This window comes from Felis catus, chromosome A2 (genome assembly GCF_018350175.1).
Source record: "Felis catus isolate Fca126 chromosome A2, F.catus_Fca126_mat1.0, whole genome shotgun sequence".
In the NCBI taxonomy this organism is placed as follows: Eukaryota; Metazoa; Chordata; class Mammalia; order Carnivora; family Felidae; genus Felis; species Felis catus.
The window spans coordinates 132,392,559-132,415,277 of record NC_058369.1 but is presented as its reverse complement, the minus strand read 5'-3'; the positions used below and the strand labels follow the sequence as shown (position 1 = coordinate 132,415,277).

At 36.2% G+C, this 22,719-nt stretch overlaps 2 long non-coding RNA genes across 2 annotated transcripts in view; one reads left to right on the top strand and one right to left on the bottom strand.

Moving 5' to 3' along the window:
- LOC111559534 overlaps positions 1-22,719 on the bottom strand; it is a 327,598-nt gene that overhangs the window by 150,234 nt on the left and 154,645 nt on the right. The window contains exons 4-9 of the long non-coding RNA XR_006594441.1: positions 19,543-19,650; positions 19,265-19,329; positions 18,621-18,717; positions 14,127-14,160; positions 12,355-12,430; positions 4,663-4,806 (exon numbers count right to left, since the gene is read on the bottom strand). This is a non-coding gene — a long non-coding RNA (uncharacterized LOC111559534). The remainder of the gene's footprint in view (positions 1-4,662; positions 4,807-12,354; positions 12,431-14,126; positions 14,161-18,620; positions 18,718-19,264; positions 19,330-19,542; positions 19,651-22,719) is intronic.
- Positions 1-22,719, top strand: part of LOC123383976 — an 82,114-nt gene that overhangs the window by 29,253 nt on the left and 30,142 nt on the right. The window lies entirely within an intron of this gene.

The window sequence follows — 22,719 nt, the reverse complement described above, 5'->3', positions numbered from 1 at the left end:
TCCGGCTTCAGCCAGGTCACGATCTCGCGGTCCGGGAGTTCGAGCCCCGCGTCAGGCTCTGGGCTGATGGCTCGGAGCCTGGAGCCTGTTTCCGATTCTGTGTCTCCCTCTCTCTCTGCCCCTCCCCCATTCATGCTCTGTCTCTCTCTGTCCCAAAAATAAACGTTGAAAAAAAAAAAAATAAAATAAATAAATATACTGGGATGAAATAGTTGGTAGAGTTGGGTTTTTTTTGTTTTTTGTTTGTTTGTTTGTTTTTTGCCCTTTATGCAGGTTTTTTTTTTTTTTTGGCACGTTCCTGGTTGATGCATATAGTATGTGATCCATAAATGTGGATTAACTAAAATACAAGAATCTTCTGGCTCTAATTCTATTGCAAAGCACACATATGTTAGCTTTTCTACTCTGAAGAGAAAGGTAAAATCAGTGTCGTTTAAGGCAGCAGAGGCTTTAATGAGGGTGAGTCATAGCACTCAGGGAGGCAAACCTATTTATTTTTATTACACAACATGTTTAACTGGGACCATTTTAAAAAGGCCAAATGACAGACAGGGGCCAAGATTAGATGCATCCTCAGTAGACAGCTGGCATGCCCTGCCAGAACAGGATTTAGAGGAGTGTAGCTGGTAAGAAATAGCCAACAATTGGGGGAAGGGGGAGGTGGAGAAAAATAAACTCCCTGAAGAAAGTAAAAAAAAAAAAAAAAAGAAAAAGAAAAAAAAGAAAAAAAGAAAAAAGAAACAGGTCACAGTAATTTCCCTCAGGACTAAAATGTGTGACATAGCTTTTGCATTAAATCAGAAATTTCAGAGTAAGAGGAACTAGGAAAGAACCTAAACCATGGGGAATAATGTCGCTATTGTCTTTGGGAGGGCTCAAATAAAAAGTTACTGAGTCTTTTCCAAACCAACTAGCTTAATGGTGTGCTATTTCTCAAAAAGAACTTGCTTCTAGGAAAAAGGAATTAGGTGTGTTTTCCTATTTCACATTTAATTACACTAGTGAATTTGATAACTAATCGGCTAAGGTGCATATGGTGAAAAGAAACTTCCTTGCACTGCAGCAAAAATGTATTCCAACACTTACCAGTTGACCTAATATTGTACATATGACATCATGGAAGCAAATTAATTGTTGGCCATTCCCAAAAGTTATGATGCTGTTTCTAGCTTCCTTTAAAAATGACTGTCCTATCTATAGTCAGTCTTTTCATGGATGTCACTTGAATTTAAACTAAGCAGGGTGCCTGGGTGGTTCAGTTGGTTAAGCCTCTGACTGTTGGTTTCAGCTGAGGTCAGGATCTCACACTTTCATGAGTTCGAGCCCCACATTGGGCTCTGCACTGGCAGCACAGAGCCTGCTTGGGACTCTCTCTCTCTTCCTCTCTCTTTGCCCCTCCCCAGCTCATGCTGTCTCTGTCTCTCTCAAAATAAATAAACTTAAAAAAAAATAACTAACTAAGCAATAGTTTAGGGCATGAGCTTGCATTTGGGCTTTGAGGATCTTCCCTTGAACACGTTTTTAAACTTTTTTCCAGAAGCTATATAAAAAAAATTGTCCAAGCTTAAAACAAGTGAAGAGCTACCCAGAAATGAATGGTGTACTTCTGAGATGCATGAATCCAAGAGTCAAAGGTTTCATGTGCTAAATAAACATAGAAAAGAGGCAAAGATGTCTTCTGGATCCGAACTACAGAAGTTTCAGGGGAAGTTGGAGTTGCACTGTATACCAGAACACTGCGAGAGAGAGACGGGGCTCTGTGCCCAAGTCCTGAGCGATACAGGGGAAAGAGGCGGTGCCTCTGTATTGTCAGAAACTCAATAAATTTTTGTTGACATAATAAGGATGACTTTTGATATGGCAGTTATGAATAATTCTGCACGGTACAAAAGTTGCTACAGAAAGTTAAATTTAACTATAAAATCATACAGAAATTTTCCAATAAGTTGAAAGTTGTGTAGTTGTAATGTCTCAATGCATCACATTTGGGGGGAGGATGGAGGAAACAAAATGGAGAGAACAATATAAAGTGATTTTTAAAAATTAAAGCATAAAAGATGACAAGTTTGTTAGATGTTATATGATGACTTTCTCATTCAGAACTACTTAAAGAAAATTGTTTCTTTGATGAAATACATATTTTCCACATATACATATATATTTGATGAATATCCTCATGTATATTTTTCCTAACAGTGAACAAAATGAGTCTTTATAAGTTAAAAAAAATCTAAATATAAACAATATAATGCATTCCTAGCAAACTGTTGCTGTGAAATATGAACGGTATAGGTCAATGACTATATCAAAAAACCTAAGATTTTGAGAATATGTATCTATTTAATACATAAATCCATATACTTATGGCACAGACATTGATTTAAATGTGGGGAAAGATCTCCTTAAAGCAAATAATTTCAGGTCACTTTGTGTGTAGAAAGATGATTCTTATGGCAGTCCCTCAAATAACAAGGAGAGAAAAAAGGGGATAATTTAATTAAGGTGCCTTTAAAAATTTTTTAGTTTCCTAGCATGGCTGCTGAGAGTGGAGCCCAGAGTAAGTAAACAGAAAGTAAGGAGGAGAAGTGTGAAGAATGTAGGAAGAGAGGACCTAGGGAGATTGTCTTAGCCATTGGGAAATTGCTAGGGAACGTGAAAGAACAAGGGATTTCATCTTGAACTAGAAGTTGTCTGTTATGGAATCCTAAAAACATAAACCTTGTCTTTGTCTTCAGATTTTCAGGGTTCGGTAGAGACCTTGTCAGTTTTTTATCACAAAAATATTTTGATATACAGTATAGTAAATTGAGCTTCAGAGGGACAACTATACTTATTTTTAACATACACTGCTTTGACAGTCCAAAAAAGTTTTTATTATGGAAAATTTCAATAACATAACAAGGTAGAGATTAATATAATTAACTTATCATCTAACTTAAAAAATGGTCAACTCATAGTTGATTTTGCTTTATAAAATCCACTACATCCTCCACTGCCTGCCTGCCTTGGACTATTGTGAAGCAAATGCCAAACATCGTATCATTTTATTCATAAATATTTCAGTGTATTTCTTTAAACTATAAGGACTTAACAAAAAAACTCATGATACCATTATCCTGCATAAATTTTTTATCAATATTTACCAAATATTTTACCAATAATTTCTTTTCATAATCATCTAGCCACTGTTCAACTTTTCCTAATTGTCTCATAAGTGTTTTTAACTCTTTCAAGTTCAGATCCATATAAGGTCCAAATTTTGCAACTGATCGATGTATGTCTTCTCCTTCTTTTACTCCAAAGCTTTCCTTTCCATGTCTCTCTTTTAATTCCTATAAATTTACATTTTTATGAAAATGGGCTATATGTCCATTAGAGTCTAGATTGTGCATGACTAGTAAATTATAACAAAATTTTGAATTTTACCAATTAGATGAGAAAATATATCTCAGTGGATTTTAACTTATTACATGTGATACTGAGCATCATTTCACATATTTGAGAGCCACATGCCTTGATTTCTTTTTTGTGATCTTACTACTCATATCTCTTGTCCATTATTCTATTGTGTTGTTGATTATTTTCTTCTCTACTTTTATAAGTCTTTTATGTATTAAGGATATTAATTCTTTGGGACATAAATTGCAAATATTTTTGTCCAAGTGTGTCATTTGTCTTTTATTTTGGTGTGGTGGTTGTGTGTGTGTGTGTGTGTGTGTGTGTGTGTGTGTGTCTTGATATACAAATAAAAATTTATTTTTATGTAGTCCACTATGTTAGAGGCTACATAGCGTAAAGAGCCTGGCTCAAATCTCTCTTCTCCTAGAGCTAAGATATTATTATCTCTGAGTTTTTCTTCCTTTCCTTTTTAATCTCAGTTTCACTGAGGTATAATGAACAAATATAATAATAATAAATCGTGGTAATTTGATATATGTATACATTGTGAAAAGATTCCTCCCCACCATCTAGTTAATTAGTACAACCATCACCTCACATATTTATCTCTTTTTGGGTGTATATGAGAAGAGTTAGGTCTATTCTCATTGCAAGTTTCATTATACAATAGAGTGTTATCAACTATATATATTTATTTGTGGAATGAATTTGATAAGCTGATGCTATCTACTGTAGCACTTTTGTGAGCATGAAATAAGCCTACCTGTGTAAAACTCCATCACTTGCTGGCTATTATAAAATAGCTGTTCAATAAATACTAGTTCTCTCTTCCCAACACCCTTTTCTATGCTATATGTACGCAGCCTAATGATACAGAATGAATCATGTCTTTGCCTTGAGATTCTAGGGAAGAATAGCTTTTCCTCGGGTAAGGTCAGTGGATGTCAAATACTGTCCCAGGAAGCTGAGCTGCATCTCTTAACCTTTTCCAGATTATAAAAAATCTCCTTGGATTGCCAAAATGAACTGGGATATTTACTGGCTCTTATGAAGCATGACTTATCAGGTTAATTTAAGAGCTCAAGTGTTTCAGAGGACATTCGTCAGTTGGATTAGAAACATCTTATTAACCAGCAGAACTTATCATAGCATTACCTGGCTCTATAATTAGAGGTTACTAGGAGTAATGGGGAGAAATTAATAAGGTAACAATAAAAATAACAATGAAGATTACTCTTCTGATGAATGCAAAAATTGATGTACCTTTCAAGGCTGCAAGAAGCTCTAGATGATTGTGTAGGACGATGTCTGCTTCTAAGGAGACATAATATAAATGCCCACCATCCACTGTGTGGATGAGTTATGAAAATTGGATCCAGGCTGATCTGAAGAGTTCTGGGAAAATCTCTAGAAAGAAAGAAACGTTGAGATAAAACAAATTAATAAGTGAAACATATATATTTAACTTCAGAAAAGAATTATTTAGGGACAGTTATTAACACATATTTAAGAATGATGGAGATGGGGTGCCTGGGTGGCTCAGTCAGTTAAGTGTCAGACTTCGGCTCAGGTCATGATCTCATGGTTCGTGAGTTTGAACCCCACGATGAGCTCTGTGCTGACAGCTTGGAGCCTGGAGCCTACTTCGGATTCTGTGTCTCCCTCTCTCTCTGTCCCTCTCCTGCTTGCTCTCTGTCTCTCTGTCAAAATAAATAAACATTAAAGAATTAAAAAAAAAGAATGATGGAGATAATTACATATGAATCCCTTCTCATTAAATTAGGTTTTGAAGGACCTTTACTTGAAATCTTCTTGTTATCAGTTAGACAGTAGTCTTCATTTTAGCCATTTCATTGATCACCATAGAATTAACCCCTCAAATTATTCCGGGTAAGTATGGATTTACATTATAAACTACAAAAGTTGGTCTACAGACATGACAGACATGGCAAAAGAAATTAACACTTCAAAACACTACCAATTTAGTGACCTACTTTTAAGGAAGATTAACCTATAGTGAGGATGTGAAACTAAATTAAATTCCAGTTAAATACAAATATTTTTCTTCACATACTGAGTCATCTGATTCAGACCCCGCAGGGTTCAGTGTTACCTTGCTTGGTGAACTGCATAATTATTTATAGAGTTTCTCAGCATAAAGCTTACCCCTTATCTAACTTTACACAGGCAGTCTAGTTAGTGACTCTCATAGAGATACCCTGCTGCATAATATGGTCCCACATGGTAGGTCAGGACCCAGATGCCCCTTTTTCCATTCTTTGTTGATGGTTTGAAAATATCAGGACAATGACTGCATGCCACATTGGTTTCATAATTCCTAATCTAATGTCTCTACAGGGGGCTCTAATTCCATATAATGTGTATAAAACACAGAGATAATTGTTACTTATTATTGAGAATGGAGGTTCAAGGACCTATTGTGAAGCTTTGTACTTATTGATGGAATTCTAAAACTAGGTTATAAAAAAATCATTTCTTGATGAAACATTAATGATAAATAACAAGACTTCAGGAGGCTAAAATACTTAACACTCAAAGACATTTCCATTTGAAGCATTTTAAGAATATGAACTAATGGAATGCAAATTGTATTTCTCATAGGGTACAATATTAGTTCTACGATGAAACTGATTCAGTGTTAATTGAATGAAATCTTTTAAGTTCTTAAAAGTAACAATTTGTATGTGTTTTAAAGAGAATGATTTTTGACTTAGATAATGTATATGGTTGACATTAGGCCAATTAGACATGTTTCTCTTGCTTAAGAATAGGGGAAGAGAAAAACTTCATAGAAACAGTGGTGAGAACATTTTCTTACTGCCTAAAGTAGAAATGAATCAGAAAAGAGAAATACGGGATACCGTTGTCATCTAAGGGAAAGCCTCCTGGAGCCAGAAAGAACCTGATAAAGTCAAGATTAAGTTGCCCATTTTCTTTGAAGGTTGTAACATTATCCTAAACATAGCTTTAAGAAAATTCTGTAGAATAACTGGGATGCATAAAAGTTTGAGGGACTAATGCCAGGTTGTCAATGTATTAATTTGCAGTTAGAATGGGGACAATCATATGGGACTAGAATACTCAATTGTATTCTAGTATTGTATTCTCTCTATATAATCAAGCTCTATAGTTAAAACTAAATCATACTCAAGAAGATGCTATTTCAGAGTAGAATCTGAACAAAAAGAGTTAAATGAATTAAATATGGAATTGCTTCATACTAAGGTGTCTTAACACTCCCCTCTCACGAAGTAAGGGGTTTGCCAATGGCACTGAAATCAGTAAAGTTCATCAGCTATCACCACCTCTATCCATCTACACTGGAGGAATAGCCTTGCCATTTGGATTGAAGATACCTGATGGCTAAGGGCTCTTTCTCTACCATACAGAGTGTTTGAATGGGCACTTCTAGCAGCAGCCTATATTACTCTCTTTCTATTTCTGTGCTGATGAGTTTCCTTGTTGATGGACATATTACTTTTGTGTGTGTGTGTGTGTGTGTGTGTACGTGTATGTGCAATGCACATGTGTATAATCAGACTGGAGTAAGCCTGGTTGTATGGCCTATCAGTCATCCTGTCTCTTTCCAGTGACTGCTTATATCTTTACCAATTTATTACTTGTTGCTTTTAAAATTTACTTCTCTGTGGACAAGTTCACTTATTTCCAAGATCTTTGAGGGACATCTCTGTGTAGCCCCATACTTACTAATTAAATGTTATTCTATACTTTCTCTTAGCAAAATAAGCAAAGGATAAATGGCTGTGTCATAACAAAATTCTGACAATTAATAAAACTGTTCTACCTCTTCAGCAAATGAACTTTTTTTTTAGTAGTGCTAAACAAATTTCCATTTGATGGTACAATGATTTAGTATAATGAATAATTTGAATTATCTGTGGTTGTAACTATCTGTTTAATGATTTAAAGTATATGAGCACCACTCATATAAATCCTATATAATCATCATATGAGCTGACATAACATCAGGGAAAAAATTCGAGATTTGTTCCCAAGCTTGGGCTCCATATTATCTCCACTTAGTCCTTTGTCCTAGTTTGTTCTGAATGTAAGCTTTATAACATTATTATGAACAAAAAAAAATGCTATCTTATTATTGCATATAAAAGAAAAGTGGAATCTTAACCAGTAAAAACAAGCTATCCCATCTAATTTTTTCACAAACTGTGATCCTGGGATTTGTATGAAAGTATTACTGGACGATGCTGAATAATACTGCATGAGCGAGGGCTTGCCTGTAGTACTTTGAATTACCTCATGATATTTGCTTTAAGAAGATCAACTCTGCTTTCCAAATTCTATTAAAAAATCAATTTGGTTGCTAAAATCAGGACTCTCATTTAAAATTTTTTCAAGACATTAGTCAATCCCTTTGTGAATAACTAATTCTTTATGGGCAATATCAGCACTTTAGAAGTTACCTTATTGAAACCACAATGCTAGCTGGCAACAGAGTGCTTTCTTGCATCACCTCTAGTATAGTAGATAGAATCCTGAGCTAAGAGTTAAAAGATCTAGATTTTAATCCTGATCAACCCTATGATTGCAAACAAATTATTTAATCCTTGTCTATTGGTCTCTGTCATGGGTTGAATTGTATCCCCTCAAATTCATATGTTGAAATCCTAAGCCTTAGTACCTCAGAATACGACCTTATTGGAGATAGAATCTTTACAGAGGAATCAAGTTAAAAATGAGGCCATGGGATAGACTCTAATCCGATAGGATGGATGTTCTTTTAAGAAGGGAAAATTTGAATAGAGACATACAGCAAGAACTATGCAAACATAAAACTAGGGCAGAGCCCTGGATCAGATCTTTCCCTCATGGCCCTCAAAAGGAACTGGCACTGACAACAACTTGATTTCAGACTTCAGAAATTTGAAACAATAAGTTTTTGTTGTTTAAGTCACTCAGTTTGTGGTACTTTGTTATGGCAGCCCTAGCAAACTAATACAGCTTCTTTAATGCCAAGAGGTAACAATGAAATCCTTCTAGATCAGCCCTCCAGAACTTTTAGCTTCTCTTGTGCTTTAATGAAATTATTCTCCTATCTTTGTGCTGTTACAATCATATTTCTGAAATGCAGATCTGGTCTTGTCCATGTCTTGCTTAAAGCTCTTCAATGAAACACCTACAGAGTTAAGTAAGATTCATTCCCCCACATATGGCAGACAGTGCTTTTCATGGTCTGATCCAAAGCCACCTTTTCAGGTAAGCTTTTTGACCCCTAAATGTCATTGTTGTCCATTTTCTCCCTGAAGAGTCCTGCCCTTTCCTTCAGTTTGGAGATGGTGACCGAGTGCAAGGGAATTTTGGGAACAGGAGCCTTGATAGTGTTGATTACAAGGGAGAGGAGATGTGAAATGGGAGGAAGAAAGAAAAAATGGTAATATCACATAGTCTTTGTGTAAAACTTCACTGATTAATGTTTTGGTCCAAACAAAATGAATTTGAAGGTATATGCTCAGATTTTTTGTGTTGTCAAAATTTTCCAAACTTCCGATGGCATGAATTGCTACTCTGTGAAATATTTTTAAAATTAAAATGTAACGTTTTATATATGAAGGCAGATACCTTAATAAAGCTTTTCTATGTGCCCAGTCAAGACTAGTGAGCTTTGCTCAATGTTGACCTAGTACACTGTCTAAACCTCTTCTCTTCATCATGCATTACAGGAGGCAAATACAGTCCTCCACCTCACAAGAACTGTCAGCTATTTGAAGTTAAGGATCACATTGTAATTATTTCTTCCAATTTACTATATATAGCAAAATAAGTAACTTTAATATAATTTTTAAGATATTAAAGTATAAATAATTTTCTAAGAAATTACTATAGTATTGTCATATACCAGCTGTTCATATACAACTCCAAAATTGCATGAAGAATCAAAACCTATCTTTTAAATTTTTTTAAAAATTTATTTTAGAGAGAGATAGAGAGCAAGCAAGCGGGGGAGAGGGGAAAAGGGAGAGAGAGAATCTTCTTTTTTTGACATTTATTTATTTTTGAGAGACAGAGAGAGACAGAGCATGAGCAGGGGAGGGGGAGAGAGAGAGAGAGAGAGAGAGAGAGAGAGAGAGAGACAGAATCTGAATCAGCCTCCTGGCTCTGAGATGTTTGTTAGCACAGAGCCTGATGCAGGACTCAAAGTCACAAACTGCGAGACCATGACCTGAGGCTGAAGTCGGATGTTCAACCAACTGAGCCCCCCAGGTGCCCTTAGGAGAGAGAGAATCTTAAGCAGGCTCCACTCGCAGAGTGGATCCTGACACAGGGTAGAATCTCATGACTCTGGGATCATGACCTGAGCCAAAATCAAGAGTTGGATGCTCTAGGCTCCATGCTGACAGCACGGAACCTTCTTGGGATTCTCTCTCTCCCTCTCTCTCTCTGCCCTTTCCCTGCTCACTTGCTCTCTCCCTCACTCTCTCTTTCCCTCTCTCAAAATAAATAAAAACTTTAAAAAGGGGGTCAGATGCTCAACCGACTGAGCCACTCAGGTGCCCCCTCAAAATCTTTCTTTAAATATAAAAGTCCCTGCTACTGCTCACCTATGGGAATGAGCACAAGAGAAACAACCCAATTGCAAGTCAACCCCCTGGTTCTCGGGGTTCACTGTTGAAATCACTGTTGTTTTTTTTTCTTTTTGCATAGCAGCCTTAAAGGCCCTACTTTCAGCTGCCAACTGTGGAAGACTGCCTACTCTTTGGGATGCCCTTTATCACCACCACTGGCCATGATACTCCATAATAATTTTGTTTGTACCATCCCAAACACCTTCCAAATCCATCTAGCCATTCTCCTGTGACCCAATAACCAATATAGACAGAAACTTTATTTTAGAGATAAAGATGATAACTGGACTATACTTAGGGAGAGAAATGTTTTTGTTCACAGTCTATCAAGTCCTTTATATTTAGTATCATGTGACAGTGTCTTTGGAATTTTAGGGGACCCAGTTAGTATGCAATTATATCAAAATGGAAAAGATTATCAGCAGCAGAAAGGAATTTAGGGATAGAGTTGGGGAAGTACAGGGTTGGGGAAGGATAGGGTTGGGGAAGATGAAAAGTGTGGAGGCTGTAAATGGAAAAAAAAAAAAAGGGCAGAGCTCATAATTCACCCAGGTCCTGTGTATATATTTCTTGACTGCTCAGATGAAAATTAAATTATGGGTGGGGGGGGGAGGTTATATTGAAGCACAAACCCTCCGAATTTTAGCAGCTTAATTGGTAGCTTTTTAAAAACTGGAAAAAGTTTTAAAATTACAAATCCAAATTCTATGAAATAGAACCATTTTAGTGCTTCCAGACCCTATTAAGTTTTAACATTTTTTCCTGAACTAAGTGTGGAAGATTAAGGTAACATAATTTGGCTCCTGGGTCAGCCTTGGCATTCTTCACCTTGCCCAGATGTATATGATTACATTTTCTATTATGTGAGCCATGGGGACATATGGTATTTTCATCAAAAAGTGATGAAAGAAAACATCTTTAGGAAAGTTGAAAATATTGCTTAACTTAGGAAACAAGTTTCTGAGACTGTTTTCTTTCCCTTTCTTTCTTTCTTTCTTTCTTTCTTTCTTTCTTTCTTTCTTTCTTTCTTTCTTTCTTTCTTTCTTTCTTTCTCTTTCTTTTTTTCTTCTGCTTGGCTACCTGGCAGTCTTAGTGTAGCATGTGTGTGTGGAGTGTTGACGGATGGGGTACAGTTAGAGAATAAGCAAACAAATCAACCAAAAATACATAACTCACAAGACGTTGTTGAATTCTAGATTATGATTTACACAAAAGGAATAAGGAAAGAAAGAAATGAGTAATACATGTAGAAACTGACAAGTTTTATTTCTGAAAAACTTTGGCAAATGGTAAAGATACTTGTTAAAAAGTCAGATTACTTAGTCTTTTTCCAGTGTTTCTGGACTTAACCCTTGATTAACTGGAAAGTAGGCTGAAGACTACAGCTGTTCTCCCTGCTGCACTTTGGGCAAAAGTTAGGCTTACATTCTCCCCTCTACCTAATGAGTTAGGAGTATAAATTGATAGTGACTAGCTGTCGCTTCCCACAGGGAAGTTTGAGTTCAGTCTTGACTAATGCTTTCTAAGCTGAGCACACAGTCTGTAAATTTTGGTTGGATGAAGAATCACTATGTTCTCATAAAATGTTTGCTTTCCTTTTGGGGATTTTAGTGTATGCTGGATTCAATATCTGTACCCACATTCTAAGAAAACAAAGCATAGCATTTCAAAAATCAAAACACCAAAATAATTAGAGTGGAAGGACAGTATTAAGACTATTTTAACCATATTTTTTTTTTGGTCCCTCTACAGCTAGGAGTATTTTTCCCCCTGAAAGTAAAACGCAACTAAAAGTTGTATCAACAGTGTATCCATTTAACACAATTGTCTAGGACCAAAGAGATGATAATCTCATTTTCTAGGAAACAGTTTTCACTGAGAACACATTTTAAAGGAATGATACTAAAACTAATCCACATGGTAAAACTAATGTCAAGACATTAAATAGGAAATTTATCTTGATATTACAGGATTAAAAATGTAAAATTTTTGCTTTGAAATCAAGCGCTTTCCTATGAAGGAGACAGTCATTAAGTACAACAAGAATATGGCTGAAGAAGTATTTATCTTAGCAATTATAATAATGCTTTTATGTTAGCTACAAACACCAAGCACATTAGCATTTGGATTTATTTATTTAAATAATCTAATGAAAAATCTATTTCTAGTACTTTAATAGGCAGGAGCCATTTCTAAATAGAGCATTGGGTCTTCCAAATGGAAATACTTTTTTGTGTGTGTGCAGACCACTCTGTTACATTGCTCCTGAAATGATAGAGTAATTAGAAATTCAGCCCAATACAAATATTAGAATGTGCATGAAAGTACTTACTCCAGATGGATGTGTTCTCTGGAATATTTTCTATCTTTGCCTTCAAAATACATTTTTTTTCCTAAGAAGCAAAATACTAGAAAATAAATAACATTGGTTAGGAAATACATAAATAATATGCCAAGAAATACAGAAAGGCTTGAAAATCTTTTGGAAAATAAGCAGATTTAAAGATAATAGCCAAATAATAAAAAATAATAGAGGAAAATAATTTTCAAGAGTAAATATAAGAGGTGCAGGGAATATATTAGTAATAAAATTACACTGAAAAAAAAACAACAATAGTCATTCTCTATGTCCATGATGTATTTGTCTTTACTGTATTAAATTTTAGTGACAGTTCTATCTTTAGTACTTCTGTGAAATGCTCATGCTCCTGTGGTCTGAATTTATGTTTGAGTTTATTTCTTGTTGATAGTAAGTGATGCTTATAAGCATAAATAGGTCCTTGTCACTAGTCTTATTAATTAATGCATACAAAGGGTGCATCCGTTTTAATCTCATCATAATATTTAAACCACTAGTTCATGGGTATGGCTGTTTTCTATTCAAATGCCCTTCTTTATTAGTGATAAAATTCTCAGCGACATTCTTTTTGAATAACTTTATTCAAGGCATAAAATATGAAATAGTACAAAATATGGAAGTTTATAGTAAGATCCACTCTTTATATGAGATTGGTTTGTTTTAAGAAGGACTAAGTAAGGATGTGATAGTAACATTGAAGGAATAAAATACAAACTACAATGATTTTCTCAGCATGAAGTGAAATGGAAGTCTGGTATTTTTCTGGTAAATGTGACAAGGCAGAAATATCTACACATCTTGCCCTTTAAAGTATGTACCCAGGGGCACCTGAGTGGCTCAGCCAGTTAAGCATCCAACTTCAGCTCAGGTCATGATCTCATGGTTTGTGAGTTCGAGACCTGTGTCAGGCTCCGAGCTAACAGTTTGGAGCTGGAAGCCTGCCTTGAATTCTGTGTTTCCCTCTCTCTCTGTCGCTGCCCCACTCGCACTCTGTCTCTCTCTCAAAAATAAATAAACATCAAAAAAAAAAAAAAGAATCCAACAACTGGGATGCCTTTTCAACTCCTAATGGATTTAATTAGTGGTAAAAGTTGAATTTTACAACATCGACAAAAATAAGGGCAGAGGAGTGGATGAAGAAGAGAAGAAAGCAACTTAATGAGGAGCAAAGAGAAGAAATAATTTCAAAAAATATGTCTTAATTTCTTCCTGACTTTTTAAGAGAGCTAGAGTTTTATAAATCAGCTAAAACTATCTTGCTTAAACTTCCAAGAATTACTGTTGTGGACTGAATATCTGTGGCCGCTCACTCCAAAATTCATAGGTTGATATCTAACCCCCAGTGTGATAGGGTTTAGAAGTGGGGCCTTTGGGAGGTAATTCGGTCATGAGGTGGCGGCCATCATGAATGGAATTAGTGCCTTTATAAGAGGCCAGAGAGCCAGCTCTTTCTACCACTTGAGGATACAAGAAGTTAGCTGTCTGCAACCCAGAAGAGGGCCCTCACTGGAACCCCACCACTCCGGTATCCTGATCTTGGACTTCCATCCTCCAGAACTGCAAGAAATAAATTTTGGTTGCTTATAAGTAAAAAAAATAATAATAAAAAAAATAAAGAAAATGTGTACCGAATATGGTTTTAGAATGTATTTGAAATTGTTCTTTTTACCTCACACTACTCACTGATTAAAGTATTATTCTAGAGACAATTTCACAAGAAATGTTTTCAAAATATAAATACTTACAGTTTAGACACTTGATTATTTTCTTGGGAACATTCTGCAATTCATATGAAAGGCAAAACTTCAGTGATACATTTTGTAAACATTTATAAAATTTAATTTATAAAATTAAATATATAAGTTACATTATATATCATTAATATATATTAATGCTTTATTCAAAAATAAAAAAATATTAAAATAGTAATAATATTAAAATAAAGTATTTATTTATATATATTACATTTTCAAAGCAAATAGATCACTAATAAACCTAAAAGCCATTTTTTGATGTTTATTATTTTCACATCTTTATAGTGTTTGCTTTAATTTACCAGCTCCTCCTATGTGAAATGCTGGTTTCTATCACATTAGAACCCTTGTGGTTTTTTGTCACTGTTCATTGCCTTATTTATTTATTTATTTATTTATTTATTTATTTATTTATGTTAACCTACAGTGCAATATTGGTTTCAGGAGTAGAATTCAGTGATTCACCACTTACATAAACAACCAGTGCTCATCATAACAAGTGCCCTCCTTAGTACCCATCACTCATCTGGCCCATTCTCCTCCCCACTTCCTCCAACAACCCCTCAGTTTGTTCTCTATTTTTATGAGTGTCTTATTTTTTTCCCTCTTTTTTTCCCCTTCTTCCCATATGTTCATCTGTTTTGTTTGTTAAATTCCACATATGAGTGAAATCATATGGTATTTGTCTTTCTCAGACTGACTTACTTCATTTAGCATAATACACTCTAGCTCTATCCACGTCATTGCAAATGGCAAGATTTCATTTTTGATGGCTAAGTAATATTCCGTTGTATATCTATCTATCTATCTATCTATCTATCTATCTATCTATCTACATATACACATACTACATCTTTTTTATCAATTCATCAGTCAGTGAACGTTTGGGCCCTTTCCATAGTTTTGCTATTGTTGCTAATGCTGCTATAAATGGCAGGGTGCATGTACCCCTTCGAATCAGCATTTTTGTATCCTTTGGATAAATACCTAGCAGTACAATTGCTGGATTATAGGGTAGTTCTCTTTTTAACTTTTTCAGGAAGCTCCATACTGTTTTCCAGAGCAGCTGTACCAGTTTGCATTCCCACCAGCAGTGCAAGAGGGTTCCCTTTTCTCTGCATCCTCGCCAACACCTGTTATTTCCTGTGTTTTTAATTTAACCATTCTGACAGGTGTGAGGTGGTGTACCATCATGGTTTTGGTTTGTATTTCCCTGATGATGAGTGATGTTGAGCATTTTTTTCATGTGTCTGTTAGCCACATGGATGTCTTCTTCGCTGCTTCCTCTTTTGTGAAACACAACATGCACGGTTCAGCTCCTCTTTCTCTCTGACAGCTGTGCTCATTCTTGTCCCCAATTACCTTGGAAGCTTCTTTTCCTCTTCCTTCTCTGACCTGTTTATGTCCTAAGGGGTGCTCTTCCCTCTTTCTTTTCACACAACTCACTCCCCCTTAGTAATCTTATCACTCCTATCACAAGCCCTAAACTGTGGCTACCAACCCATCTTTTATGTAGAGGATGGCAAACTTTTTCTGAAAGGGACAAATAGTAGACAATTTAAGTCTGGCAGTCCATACAGTCTCTGTCACAACTACCCAACTCTGCTGTTGTAGCACAGACACAGCCATAGATAAGACATGAACAAATGAGCATGGCTGTGTTCCAATAAAACCCTGGAATTTGAATTTCATGCAAATTTCACACGTGATGACATACGTTAGGGGCTGAATTGTGTTCCCCCCAAATTTTTATGTTGAAGTCCTAGCTCCTAGTACATCAGGATGTGGCTGAATGTGGAAACTGAGTCTTTAAAGAGGCAATTCAGTGAAAATGAGGTCATTATGGTGAGCCCTGATGCATTATGACTGGTACCCTTATAAAAAGAGGAAATTGGGATAGAGAGATACAAAAGGAAGACCATGTGAAGATTCAGGGAGAAGACAGCCATCTGCGAGGCCTCAGAACAAACCAACCCTCCATCACCTTACAGACACCTCAGACTTCTAGTCTCCAGAGTGGTGAGAAAATAAATTTCTGTTATTTAAACTACCTAGACTGTGGTACTTTTTAATTGCAGCCCTGCAAGTTAATACAACATATTTTTCTTGTTTTGATTTTCTTCAACCATTTAAATACGGCAAAACTAGTGTTAGCTCATAGGATGTACAAAAACAGGTAATAGGCCACATAGGGCTTGCTGGGCCCAGTTTGCTAAGGCCTGATCTGGAGGTCTTTTTCAAGCTTCATTTTATAAAAGCGACCACTGCGTTACCTCTTCAGATTCCTCACACTCAACCTGTCGCAAGTAATTTGATCATAATTTGGCTAATACCTTCCCTGCCTTTGTGTTCTCTGCTTTGTTGAGTACAACTATCCTCTATTCAGTCACCCACACCGTAAACCTAGTAGTTATCCTAGATTCCTCCCTTTCCTTCATTTCCCACATCTTATAAAGGACCAATTCTCACTGATTTCACTTTGTAACATTTTCTCATCTATGTGACATCTTCTATCGCTTAATCTGTTGTAATACTGTGCAAATTTGTCCTGATCTTCAGTCTTACTGTCCACACTGCTGCCAGAGAGATTGTCTAAAATCTAAATCTAATTATATTGCTCCTCTGCTTAAACTCTTTTAAAGGTTCCCTGGTATCTAAAACCTGAGCTTCTGAACATGATATACATTGTATTCCATGAGGTCTTACTTCATCAAATTCAGTCTTTGATGGGTTCTGCTTTCAACAACAGTTCAAATGAAATACTTGCCATTTCCAGGAAGAGGCATAAGGTGACCTGCCTCTCTGCCTTTATTTGTGCTTTTCTTGCTGCAATACTTCCCCTTTCTCTCTTCACATGATGAACATTTGCTCCTTGATCATGGGAGCTAGTTTTCTTTTTCAGTTCTCACACAAGACTTAGCAAAAGGTAAGCTCTTCAAAAATATGTTAATGAATGGTGATCAGAAAAGCTGTGTAAGAGATGAATATATATGTATATATATATATTCATTCATATATACATATTCACTCATATATACATATATTCGCTCATATATATACATATACACGTATATATATGTGTGTATATATATATGACACTAACATGTCTGCATGTTTCTGTATACAAACAGAATTTTTCTGTGTATTTATGCACACAAAAATCTCTACTTTTTGGCTCAGCCAGCAGTGGTATAACAGGTGTGGCAACTGTTAAAGCCAAGTTGAAGGACAACTGGACTCCAAAGAGTCTGGATCCAGGATTCCATCACTTCAGGGTGCATCCAGAAACATCAAGGAAAGAATCACTGTCCACTTCCTGCTTACTCCTTGAACTGCAGCTTTGTTAAAGCCATCTCCCCAAACCAGAAATGCACTGTCCTCTGTTTCTAATTACTTAAGCCCTACATGTCCTCCATGGCTCCTTAGAGCTGTATTTCCTCAGGGATCCAAAAGCCTGCTGCCTCTGTTCCAGGATGTACTGACGATTCCCTTCTCTCCTGTAACATTTAATATCCCTCTATTTAGCAGTAACGTTTAAAATTCCCTTCTGGTTCTGAGGACCTTTTCCCTTTTCTCTGTAAAATCCTCTGCTAGTGGTCATCTCAGCACATAGCCCAGTTCCAAGCACCATGTGGGCAACTGAAGAACCAGGGTCCGAAAGAGTCCTTTGTTTGGATCTCTCTTACAGCACTGAGAATCTACTCTGTACTGCACACATGACTTTAAATATTTTGGGGTGTCACTGAACTTTTTGAGAATCCAGAAGATAGTATCCTTCTTCTCAGAAAAAATACGAATGTGCACACACACACACACACACACACACACACACACACACCACTGACCCACACAATTTTACATTGAATTTTAAGGATTCATCAACCCCAACTTGCCAGGCTATACATTTCTTTGCCTACAGAAAACGTATTGTATTTTTCAATACTTTGCATGGTACCTAGGTGCTCAATAAATCTTGTCTGAGATAAACAGAACTGAACTCCAGCCTTTACCAGACTACATTTCCTATATTTGTATTCCATGCAGTACTTAGCACGGTGTCTTGGCAATAATAGTAATTTAATAAATATTTGTTGAATCAAATTGAAATGTGCTTTCTTTGTATCTCAGAGAAACATCAATTACAGTGATATAGGTAGATGGGGCTAAATAAATATTTAGAATGACTCTTTCAACACTTAATCTTATTGTTTTAACATCCTACAGCCTGGAATCCACTAAAGTAAGTACATTAGTGTTAATAGATACACTTTTAATCTTTTTTTCATGAAGTGTTTAAATTTTGAAGTATTTAGGTGTAAAGCAACAAAGTAGGATTTATTCATCCTTTTATAAATGTCACTACATTCTATTTTGAGAATAATGTGAATAAGGACCAGGTCTGAGAATTCTAAAAAAAAGCATTTCTACTAGGGAAGGAAGAATATGAGGCACCTTTTTCTTCCACAATCAACCCAAATGTCTCACCACTTAAAACAGATTCTCTTCTGCTTGGGTAGCAATCCTGTTCTTAGCAGTTTTTGGAATAATGAACAACCCTCTTCATAATGACAGAAGTTTGAGCCTTAAAAATAAAATAAATAATTAAAAAGGAGAAGGGAGAGCTGACTGATTGGAACGACACCAAATTTTTATTTTCAATGGCATTTGTAGCTGCTAGAAGTGACACAATTTGTGTCAGTCTAGGAACTTGAGGTAACCAAACATAAATTGTAATTGACCAAATTAAAGTCAGAAGAATTGTAATTAGTTCATTAAATAAATGGTGTGGAGAATTTCCCAACTTAGTGGTGAGATACAAAACAACAGACCATCTATTCAATAGAAAATAAGATAAAAAGGGATAAAACAAGAACAAAAACCTAACTTTCTCTTCAAAGGAAGCAAAGAAAAGACAATAGAAAGAAACATTAAAAAAAGGAAGATTCAATTAGCAAGGAAGGAAAAAAGGAGAGAAATCCAAGTGGGATTCTCTGGGAGGGAAAAGAACGTGATGAGAGTTTAGATCATCATCTATAAATAGCCTCTTATTTTATAAATCCTTCATGTGATGCATAGATTATACGGTGAGCCTCCCTTGTCCTTAATATGTACAGTCTCCCGGCACATACCTTTTAAGGCAATCTGCAATAGTAAGCACAAAGAACTAGCTCTGGAAAATGACTTGGGCTTCTCTCTTTAAAAAAACAAGAAGAAAATTGATGAGGAGAGAATCTGGGAACATTGCACAAATTGTCAGGAGGGCACAGAAGGGATAAGTCTTAGTAGACTATGAAATAATTCAGAGGAATTGTATGCCCCTCTTCTTCTAACTTACTGGTGTGAGGGATAATGTTAATTACCATCCTATAATGAACCTTCCTCCAGATAACACAGGCAACCCCTTTACCTGTCATTCTTCACAGACGTGTCAGGTCTTGTGTTCTGTTGGTCTCTTCTCACCCCTTTGTTCTGACTTTCAATTCTGCAAGATGCTAGTGGTGGTCGTGGAAGGGGGCTGAGGATGGAAAAGCAGAGGGTATGAAAGGGCAGATATTTTGCAATTAATTTTTTAATGCTTTGTTGTGTTTTCAAGAACTCCCTTCCATGTTTCTAATCACTTGAATTGAAGGAGCAGTCTTTGTAATCCTATACCAAATTTAATACTCTTTTTCAGGTTTTTAGCAGGGCAAAGAATTGGCAAAGGTACCCATCATGATAGTTGGCACTTCTCTTGAATATTCTTTATTACTGGCCATCATTATTTTTAAAGAAGAAAAAAACCTTATTTTTAAAGAGGAAATAAAATATATCTTGAGACACCCCCTCCCACCCTGCTGACATAGGGATATGTTACACACATCTGTGTTCCTAGCCTACTCTTCCCACCTGGCCGAGAGAACCAGAGTGGCTGAATTAAAAGCATTCATCTGTGGCTTGATGGGCATGGTCAGTGGATTTCCCCTCCCACCAGACAAAATTCAAGACATTTAAAAATCTATGCCATCGTTTTCTAGGAAGATAAATACATCTTCCCTCAGTCAATTATCCCGAGAATAACTCTCTCCTACACATTTCTTCTAGCCAAAAAGATAATGTAGAGTTTTGTTTTGGTATTTTTGTTACAAAAGAAAAGTGTTGTATCTTCAGAATTAAAAAGATATATAGTTTATACTTCCCATTGACAATTTTTCACCATAAATCTCTTTGTACTCTCATTGAGTTTTTCAAAATGTCCATGGAAACAATGACTTAAGATGATAATGAGTGCCAATAAGAGAGGCTTCATTTCTCTAAGGACTATCATCCGTTCTAAGACTCACTTTTTAGATTCAATACCCCTCCTTTTGTTCTCTAAATCTCTCTCATTGGCTACAAAAAAAATGTTGTTTTGTACATTTCCATTTTGGGGATTTTTGTAATATTTCATATGATCTTGCTGGGGAACCTCATTCTGTACCATAATTTGAAATATTTTCTATCAACAGCTCCCAAACCTACACCTCCACCACAGCCCTCCCTCTTCATCTTTAATACTAGAAGACATATCCACCTGCTTATTCAACACGTTCCTATGGAAGCCTGTTTTTCCCCAGTAACTGAAACTAGACCAGCTCATTCTCCCAGATTCCATCTCTCACGATAATCACAATTGCCCTGGATGTCATTTTTAACACCTTCCATTAATTCACAGCCTCCTTTCTTCTCTGCCTCACATAGTGTCATCCAATGATTCATCAAATCCTGTGAATTTCCCCTTTGATGTGTCTCATGAAGTCATCCCATCATTGCTATTATTACTGCCAGGTGGTATTACAGTGTCTTACCATCTCTTGCCTAGATTATTGTAAGGACATCCTAAATGATCTGATTTCAATGTCATCTGTATATGCTTTCAGAGTTTGTATAAAAATATGATCATCTAAGTCCCTTCAATGAAGTTTCCTGCTATATCCTTTTTAAATTCCTTCTAAATCTGGCCTCTGCCTACCTATTCAGCCTCATCTCTTACCATTTATAACACCACTTAACTATTCTGTGCATAGTTACATATCAAATAAAATGCCTGCAAATTTTAATAGCTCATATTAATAGCTACCAATTTTGCATTATATATATATGATAAAATTTCTAATCTTTACTATTACAAACAATGTTCCAAAGACCATCCTTGTGCATAAAGCTCTTCATATTTTCATGTAATTATCTCCAAGTCCACAGGGTAGTTACAAAGAGGACCATATGACACCTGAACATGCAAAGGGTTGCATGGGAGCAAAGAAACCCTGAGATTATTGAGTCTGGATCTTTTAACATGACTGAGAAATGTGCCTGCTTTTGGCTTTGGAGGGAGACATTATACTGGAGAGCAAGGATGCTTGTCCTTTGTTCTGGAGAAAGATACTATTGTCCAAGACTGTAAGCAAGCTTGCTCTTTGCTCCAGATGGAGACATTATCTCTATCTTTCAAAGCTGTTCACTAAACAAACATTCTTGAAATGATAGTTTGGAGCAAAAGGCAGTCAATGACTCATTTTTCAAGACAAGCAAAAATGTGAGAGACCCATGGATAACTGTCTTCCTACAAAATTCATCCTTTGTTTCTAAACCATTTTGACTTCTGGCAAATATTCCCATGAGTATGTGACTGCATCAGCCACTCTGATCTGACCAACAGAGGCTGGGGCCAAATTCTTTCAATTTGTCTCAGATAGAATTTAATTCAGGTCGATATCCATAGGACTTTAAGCAGCAGGATGACGCTAACTTGCAGGATTGACATTAACCATAGCCCCCAAATCCCACACCATACCAGCTGAATAAATCCCATGAAAGTATCATGATCTACCTTAGAAAGCCAGGTGGCTTTCTCAAGGCTCTATTTTGACTTTCTCACTAGATTGAAAGCATTAATTCAGGTATATGGCTACATCTAGATCAAATTCTGTCCTCTATAGCAGCCCTGACCAGTGGTGTGATTAATCATTTCAGCTGATACCAGTGACAAATTTCATGCTGCTTTTTTAATTAGATGATGACTATTAAAGGTGTCTCCAGGGCACACACAATAATGTAGCATTAATCCCTCCAGAAGTTTCCCCAGGTAATCAAGGATGGCTAATTTTGAGAGATCTTTAAGTCATCTAAGGGCAAAATAATCTATTGGTGGTGTTTCTTTAAACATTTGAAGGTCTTATGACCACCCCTTAGGCACAAGTCACCATATTTTGGGGAGGGAGGCAAGGTAATGTCTGGTTTCAACACAGAGAGTATAGTCATAGAGGTGTGTGTGGTGCCCGTGGAAAAAACATGTTATCTCTAATTGTCAGTCTCCATCAGTAGTACTTACATCAATTGTGAGCCCAGTTTGACAGTAATCAAATATGGCCTCCCACTGGCTGGTAACCCTTACAATTCCTGGTTCTGTTTGAATTTTTTAATCTAGTTCTCAGGCAGTTCTTCTGACCCACCCTATTTGTCCACAGCACCAACCAGGTGTCACTTATCTGTCCCATGGAATGACTGACAGTTACAGCAATGGAATAAGGCAAGTACCCCGAGGTGTTGATGGATGTTTTGTGCACTT